Source organism: Epinephelus fuscoguttatus, linkage group LG17, assembly GCF_011397635.1.
Source record: "Epinephelus fuscoguttatus linkage group LG17, E.fuscoguttatus.final_Chr_v1".
NCBI lineage: Eukaryota > Metazoa > Chordata > Actinopteri > Perciformes > Serranidae > Epinephelus > Epinephelus fuscoguttatus.
The window spans coordinates 23,853,140-23,859,368 of record NC_064768.1 but is presented as its reverse complement, the minus strand read 5'-3'; the positions used below and the strand labels follow the sequence as shown (position 1 = coordinate 23,859,368).

Sequence of the window (6,229 nt, the reverse complement as noted above, 5' to 3'; positions counted from 1 at the left end):
AACACCAATGGAATTTACTTTGATGACTGCAACCTATGCTGTGAATAAATCAGCCACGCTTGAACTATAAATGGCATATGCACCGTGCATTCACACGCCCTAGTACTGTCAGCGAACTTGTAATTCAGTCTCTGTTTGCTCTGCTCCGAGCCCTCTCATATTTTTGCATGAGTAGCTTACAAACTGCTCCATTTTTGAACTTCTCTCCCTCTCTCTCACCCTCTCTCCCTGTCTCCCTCTGTCTCTCTGAAGGTGGGGGCAGAGAGCTATTAGCTGTGCGCTGCAAACATCATTAGGAGGGGAGACGCTTTCCACCGTCAGCGCCGGAGCAGAGCAGGGGAGCCCTGGCAACAAGGAGAGACACAAACTCAGCAGCCCGTTACACCCTACAGTAAGTCACACAAAACTGTTCATTCACTGCTCGTTTCGCCAACCTGTCACCGCTTTCACCGTGACACTTTTAGTCTTTCTGGAGCTGTGTGGAGAGAAAATGGCTGGAAGAACTGGGCAGGGTGGCGCTGGTTTACTTCAAAGCCTCGGAAAATGTTTACTTCGCCCTCTGACCTATTTTGAAGTGACTAAACAGCACGGGGGCATGCGGGGTTTGGGTCTATGTGCTTGTCATTTCGGAACGTAAATGCAAAGTAGTGTTTAAGTGGGGCGAAAGAGAGCGGAGGTTTGGCTGGATTGTGACCGAGCGAGGAGCGCGTCCGCCGGGCGAGCTGGTGTCGGGCAGGCGCTGTACTTTCAGTAACTGCGCCACTCGACCTCGGCTCAAACATTTGCTCTTTGCACACTGTTTCTCAGCGCTTAACATTGACATACACTGCTGTATAATGTTGCTTCGAGCCGTGTGTGTCTTCTTTTGAACTCTTTTCTCACTGACGAGGACTGTCAAAGGCAAGCGTTACATTTTTATCTACGTTTCACCATCGCGGAAGTGTTTTCTCCACACGAAAAGAGACGAACAACTAACCACAGTCCATATAATTTGTCACAGTGTTTGCGTGAACGTAGTTACATCTATGTAGCATGTTCGGAGCGTTTATTTAATGTTGCGTATGTAATATGGTACTACACAGTGTTTTACATTGCCAGCTGGTTGTAAAGGACATAGGGTTTGTGATTGCTGGACTACCCGTGATGTCATTCATCCTAGCTTGGACCATTATATAACGGGACTGTAGGGAAGCCTGTGATAGCAGGCTATTTTTACTCTGTTTACACCTCGGAGTTGCACTCGGGGTAGGCTATGCTTCCCAAGTGGTAGCCTATGGTTTCACTCGCATTATGAATTTAATATGGCATCCAAATGAGACCAAGTAGATGGACAAATGTAGGCTAACTGCTAAGATAAAGAGCTGCAGTTTTTCCCCACCAGCTGCATTCACACTTTTAAGTGCCCCCCCTTTTTCTGATGGTGTCTGTGTAATTATTTGCTATTTGAACAGAAATAATTGTCAGGGTTTTTTTGTTGCCAATGTCTCTTCTCATGTTTGGGGCATGTCCTGTAGCCTAGTGAGTTGCCTTCCCTTGAGCAATGAATGAACTTGTTTCCATAGTGTGCTACTGTACTATACAAATATCCTATTAGAAGCTGTACTCACACCTAAAGTATGACAACATGATGATAGTCACACATGAAGTCAGGAATATTGAAACTATGCTACATATTAACCCAACATACTAAGTTTTTTTGAAATGTTAATCAACTGAGTAATTTTGCATTTTAAAGGAAGATTTCAACCAAAATCGATCAGTCACAGACTGCTGCACAAACCAGTTTGAAGGTTACTTGTAACATCCACATACTTAATGAAAACTTATTGTGTAGCATGTTTCCCTGTCTTAGCTACTGCCTTTATGCACACTAAGGCTCAGCAATACATCAAAATTATATTGATATTGTTTTAAGAGATTTTATATTGTCTTAGATTTTGGATTTAATCATTGCTGTCTTTTCCTGGTTTTAAAGGCTGCATTACAATAAAACGATGTAATTTACTGAACTTACCAGGCTGTTCTAGCTGCTCTATTATTTGCCTTTACCTGCATAGTCATTTCATCCACATTATTGATGATTGTCAAAAATTTCATTGTGTAAATAATTTGTGAAAGCACCATAAGTCAACCCGGCGTTATAGGGTCAAAATATTGGTATTGAGGTATTTGGTCAAAAATATGGTGACGATTTGATTTTCTCCATATTGCCCAGCCCTAATGCACAGTATCCGCCAGTAACATGATTTACCAAAATAGTGCTTTAAGAAAAGATTAATTTGTGCCTGCCTGCAGGTTCTTCATTGTCATTGTCCAGTTGTTATAAAATTGGTTATAAAATACTTTTTTTTCAAGTTTTGGAGTCCTTGGCTCGTCGCCCTCTCTGTGTTGTCGCTGTTGCAGCAGGTCAGAAAAGAGAGAGGTGTAGTTACTAAATGGTTAGATGAAAATATGTAGCTGAGCATCAATTCTGTAACATAGGATGCCTTAATATCTAACTTTGGGGAAGAGGTAGATGATAAAGCAAGGGGGACCCAGTATCAATCCCTGTGGAACACCATGTGGAGGTCTTTGAGATCTTGCTGTCACTGGAGAATTTATTGAGAACTTTTTCTGCCTGAGAGATCAATCAAATGTGAACAGAATTTGTTGCACCAACAGGGTGTAATTGTTTTTGGAAGTTTTTATGAGACACGGGTTATAAATAATATATAGGCAGAGAGGAGTGGGGATGGAGTATGGGTCGTAGTCAGCTGCAGTGTGAATTTGAATAGTGCAGGTTTGGTGCTGTGACAGTTATTGCCTTGGAGATGTCAAGCTGAGTGGAAACAGTATATTCCAAGATTTTAGAGAGGAATGTCAAGGATGGGATGGAACAAAAGTTTAACTTCAGCACCAGGTCTGTCAGAATGGGGGTTGACAGCTAACGCCTGGCAGTGAGTACATGACCAGAGGAGAGATGTTGATGCAAAGGGTGGAGAGTGAAGATAGACAGGCTTCTACTTTACAAAGTAGGTAAACAGAGGGTCTAGTAGGGATTTAGGCAGGGAGGTAGGGATTAACCAGGTGCTGAGTTTATAGACATGTCTATAAATCAAATGTATAGTCATTGTAGGTGTACCAAGGAGAAAGGGAGGGAAAATGTATATGTAGGGAACAGTGGAGGGAGTTGTTGTAGTTGGTCACCAGCTCAAGGAGTTTCAGACTGGAGCTGAAAGGGTTTCGATTAGGTTGATAAGACTAGCAGGTTCAGTATTTTGCAGGTTTCTTAAAGCTGAGGCTTTGCCTTAGTTATGACGATGAACACCAAGGCTTTGTGATAGGGATAGACCAAACTATAGTGCTCTATTGTGCAGTCATGCCACTGTGAATCAGACGTGTTGTTCCACCCACCTACCACACACACACACACACACACACATGCACTTTACCACTGCCACCATAGCCTTTGATTCCAGCCGCCACTCACTTTCAAATGGTAATGAGAGGCAATTAGAAGCCAATGTGTCCTAATCACAAGCCATTTAACTGAGCTTGGCTCATTTGTCAGAGCCATATGTGCACATGTACCCACACACTCAAACACACATGAATACACACATCTGCTGGATCATGCTAGAGTCTTTTCTTTGTCTGTGGAATTTGCTGCCTATGTAAGGGAGAAGAGCAAAGTTGTGTGTTAATGTGTGCGTGGCTGAGGGAGAGACGGAGAAAGATTTCCAGGTAATGATTGGGTGGAGATTTCACAGTTGAATGAACAAGTGCCAGAAATGGCTCTATGCTCCAACCTGCAAATACAGGCAGAGTGAATGATGGCTAGGTGGGGCAAAGGGATCAACCAATGGCTGCAACAGGTGTTTGTGTGTGTCTGGTATATTTGTAGATACGTTAGTTAGAATAACAGCACTTACTCTCAACATTTACTTAGAGAATACATTTGACAGGTTACACATTACAGGCACAGGTGTAGTGAAGGCTAAACACAAATAAGCACCCTTTACCCATATCCCCTGAGATGTTTGAAGTCTGCATGGGTGAGTAAACATTCTCGCTCTGTTCTTGTACATTTAGCTTGCATTGTCCTTTGCCAGATCACGGTGTCTTCATGTGAGCACAGGCAAAAACAAACAAGCCCGTGCTCTGCACTGAAGTGTGCAAAAGCTTTTTAGTGGTGTTGGGGCAGACCGATAAGGGAGTAGTAACCAGATGGAACAGCATGTAAATCATGCTCCATTAAATAATAATCTGTTGAAGACAACACCACTTCAATAAGAAGCTATCAGCTCTTATGTGCAGCCAAAGTTTTTTCACGCACCCTTTTATTTGCCACTACAGCCCTGACTGCAAACTCTCACGTACACATAGTGCAAATGTGCTGCGAGGAGCCACAACAAACAGACACTTGTTACGATAAGGTAAACAGACATAGAAAAATATTTAGCTTTTCCAACTAAGTCTTCAAAGATAACAGTGGAAGGAGACAAAGGCAATGCACACAGACAAATTGCACACAAATTACAGGTCTAAAGGATGTGTTTCAGCAAGCTACAATATTCAGCATATCGATTAGATATTGTTCTCCTGTTTCCTTTCTCCCATCTTTCTGGCTCCTGTTTTGTGCCACTTTCAACCATAAAAACTTAAGCCCATGTTCCACGGGACAAAAAAAACCCCACTGACACCCACTAACATCTGGCTGTTGTATTTAATGGGAAAAGTTACAATCATCATTCACTCCTGGGACAAATGACTCTGCAGTAGTATGTATTGGCCCCAGCTCCAATCAGCATTGATGGAAATAGGTCAACAGGGTGGATGTGCCAATTTAAGTCGCTTTGCCATCGGGATGCAATGGTGCACCACCACATAATACCACCGTGTCTCCGTCCAAGCAGCGCTCGAGCGTCAAAATTTAGTTGACACTGAGGTTTAAAGAGAGACGGAATAAGTAAGAGATATTAAAAAAAGGAACCATTGACACATTTTCTTTGCACCAGAAAACAAACAAATAAACAAACAAAAAAAACCTGAAAGGCATACTCATCTGCAGCAGAGCTGTGCGCAAGACTCTGATCTACTGGCAATGGAAAAGGAGTCTATCGCCTATTTTTAACGACTTTTCCCGCATTAAAAAAAAACGATCAGCACCTATTTCTGTAACGGGTAAATGCCTGGTTGTTCTCGTTTACACAAGAAGCTACACGAGCTACACAGACGTGAAGAACAGTGATGTAGGTAGCATGAGAGTGAAGTGGGACAAGAAAGAGTGTGTGAGAAAAATGATTTTGAAATAGTAAAGAGGGGTGGGTGGTGGATGGGGGCAGATCAAGAGATTGAGCTGTCTGGTTGAACCATGCAGCGCGCTCAGACCTTTTCAGCTTTTCCTTTCATCCTCCTCTATTCAGGAGCGCGCAGAGTACACATGCATGCACACAAGAGAAAGGACACCCTCGCACACTGAATGCTGCTTTTAAAGAGGATCAATGAGAGTTTTTTGTATTTTGTGTGAAAGAACATTCCACCATGTGTGATCGTGTGTGCCTCTATCGCTCAGTGCACAGTCTTCTGTTTCTTAGACTGCTGCCTGTAAAGGACAGCAATAGCAATTCAACTAAGATGCCATAGCAGGCACTTGAATCTGCAGTTAATTTGTGAAGAGTGAAAACATGTCTTTGGTAATATAAGGGTCAATGAGGCCACATTTTTATGGTCTTGTGAATCACTGAACCTCACTAATGCACTTGTTGAAGTCCCACTAGTCATTTTTTTAAATGTTCAGTTCAATCAAAACATTTATTATATCATTCAGAAGGGATCGTTGTATCTTTTATCACTGTACAGTACTTGTGTATCTATACTTTGTGTGTGAGCATCAGAGGGATTGTATAAATTTGGAGTGTGACCCTGTTTCCGTGCTTACCGCCTTTATTTTGGAGTGACAATCTAATCAATACCAATCCTCTGAATGACAAAGGTAGTCGCTGTGTCTGAATGAGAAAGAGAGAGAGAGACAGTGAGAGAGAGGACTAAAGCCATCCTACAAACTTGTGTTACATTGTCGGGTCGATAAGCCGCTGCATGGCTCAATAACCATGTGAAAAAGGGAAGCTGGCTTTGGGACTTAGTTCAGCTGTGTGTTGGCTTTGGCTCTGTAATGGCTGCCAGTGTAGCTGACATGATATACAGTTGTCTATATGCCAGGCTGGTTGCTGTAAAGGGCTAAACGGGA

At 42.6% G+C, this 6,229-nt stretch overlaps 1 protein-coding gene across 1 annotated transcript in view; it reads left to right on the top strand.

The window, feature by feature from the left end:
- The first annotated feature begins 224 nt into the window (after positions 1 to 224).
- The window catches only part of atxn1a (ataxin 1a), a 124,342-nt gene continuing 118,337 nt past the window's right edge, over positions 225 to 6,229 (top strand). The window contains exon 1 of the mRNA XM_049601468.1: positions 225 to 391. The gene's annotated coding sequence lies outside the window, so the exon portion shown is untranslated. The remainder of the gene's footprint in view (positions 392 to 6,229) is intronic.